The sequence below is a fragment of the Sinocyclocheilus anshuiensis genome, unplaced genomic scaffold, assembly GCF_001515605.1.
Source record: "Sinocyclocheilus anshuiensis isolate Anshui unplaced genomic scaffold, SAMN03320099.WGS_v1.1 scaffold654, whole genome shotgun sequence".
Classification (NCBI taxonomy): domain Eukaryota; kingdom Metazoa; phylum Chordata; class Actinopteri; order Cypriniformes; family Cyprinidae; genus Sinocyclocheilus; species Sinocyclocheilus anshuiensis.
The window spans coordinates 77,189-79,379 of NW_015544152.1; the positions used below are offsets into that span (position 1 = coordinate 77,189).

At 35.7% G+C, this 2,191-nt stretch overlaps 1 pseudogene; it reads left to right on the forward strand.

The window, feature by feature from the left end:
- Positions 1 to 1,114: 1,114 nt before the first annotated feature.
- The window catches only part of LOC107695199 (vomeronasal type-2 receptor 26-like), a 2,189-nt pseudogene continuing 1,112 nt past the window's right edge, over positions 1,115 to 2,191 (forward strand).

Consider the following 2,191-nt stretch of genomic DNA (forward strand, 5'->3'; position numbering starts at 1 on the left):
AATCAATCAATCAATCAATCAATCAATCAATCAATCAATCAATCAATCAATCAATCAATCAATCAATCAATCAATCAATCAATCAATCAATCAATCAATCAATCAATCAATCAATCAATCAATCAATCAATCAATCAATCAATCAATCAATCAATCAATCAATCAATCAATCAAAAGAAAGAATTTCTTACTTGGGGAGTGTAGGAAAGTAAATTGTTATTCTACATTTTCTGAAGAATAATTATGAGAAACCCATCTATTGTTTTACAAGAAGGTATTTTAATAACATAATTCCATGCAGGTTTGATCTAAGGGCTTTCCGCTGGGCTCTCACTACTTGCTGTGGAGGAAATAAACAACAGAAAATATCTCTTACCAATCCATACTCTGGCTTATAGTATCTTTGACTCTTGTGGTACTCCTGTGACTGCTCAGAAAGTAGTCCTGGCAGTGCTGAATGGACAGGATGTTGTTCAAAATGTTATATGTTCTGGAGCTAGCACTTTATTAGGATTAATAGGGGAATCTGGATCCTCACAATCAATCGTTGTCTCCAGAACTGTGGAGCCTATCAGAATACCCATGGTAAATAAATTAAAAAAATAAATGAATAAATTAATACATAAATATGTTTTCCTGTTATATATATATATATATATATATATATTTGGCTAACATTTGTTTCTTTTTCATTTGTTTCTTCTGTTTCTTTTTTTAATTATTATGTAATTTATAGATAAGTTACTTCTCAACCTGCTCTTGTTTAAGTGATCGGAAGCAGTTCCCAACATTTTTCAGAGTGGTTCCCAATGATGATTACCAGGTCAAAGCTATTGCACAACTCTTAAAGCGGTTTGACTGGACATGGATTGGTATGGTGACTGAAGACGATGACTATGGCAGGTTTGCTTTACAAGGCTTAAAGCGAGAAATTGAGAATACTAACATTTGTCTGGCCTATCATGAAATGATACCTAAAGACTATACCCAGGAACAGGTCCTGAAGATTCTTAAAGTAATGAAGGAATCAACAGCTAAGGTGGTGGTTGTTTTTTCAGGGGAGGGGGGATTTTACCCTTTCTTAAGAGAGTTTGTGACCCAAAATATCACAGGAATGGAATGGATTGCAAGTGAGGCTTGGGTTACAGCTTCAATGTTAGCAGAATCATATCCATTCTTAGATGGCACAATTGGGTTTGCAATACATCAAGGATACATTCCAGGTCTTCAGAATTACCTCAAAACGGTGACCCCAGAAAGGTACCCTTCTAACCCTCAAGTTCAGGAGTTGTGGGAGGCTCTCTATGGTTGTTTTCCCTCCACAACCAGCTTGAACAGTCATTTGCCCTCCTGCACAGGAAAGGAAACTCTCAGACAAGAACACTCTGCCTACATGAACACATCCAGCCCTCGTGTGGCCTACGATGTATATAAAGCAGTGTATGCCTTTGCTCATTCTCTACATAATCTCATTAACTGTAAACCTGGAAATGGACCGTTTGAGAATTTCTCATGTGCAACCCTCAACAATGTGTTTCCATGGCAGGTAAAAGTACCTAAGGGTTTAAGGAGAACTGATTTTCACAGAGAATAGTGATTATATTTTGCATATTTTTCTTCTTAAAATTTGTTTTTGATCATAAATGTCTGCCCCCTCCCTCCATTCCCATCCCCTTCTTGTTGCTTTTTTTTTTCTTCTCCAAAGCTTCAGCATTATTTACAGGAAATCTCTTTCTCTGTTTCTGGAGAAAAGGTCAATTTTGATGTTAAGGGAGATTCAATCCCATCATATGATTTAATAAACTGGCAAAGACTTTCAAGTGGAGATATTCAGTTTGTTAAAGTGGGCATCTATGATGGTGCTCAGCAAGCTGGGAGAGAACTGTTGATTGTGGAGCAGGCCATTATGTGGTCTCACCTACAGAACAAGGCAAGGTGTTCTATTAAAAATACTGTCACTATGTGATCTTTGAGCCAGTATTCGCATAATAACTTGTATTATGCGAATGTGAATAATTGTGAATAATTAAAAAGGGTGACTTGTTTATGTTTAAATACTCCTAAATATGTTGTTTGGACTCACAAATTCTAATAGGTATTTAATATTTATTTTATTTATTTATTTATTTAGTCATTTATCAGACACTTTTATCCAAAGCGACTTACAAATGAGGACAACAGAGACAACAGA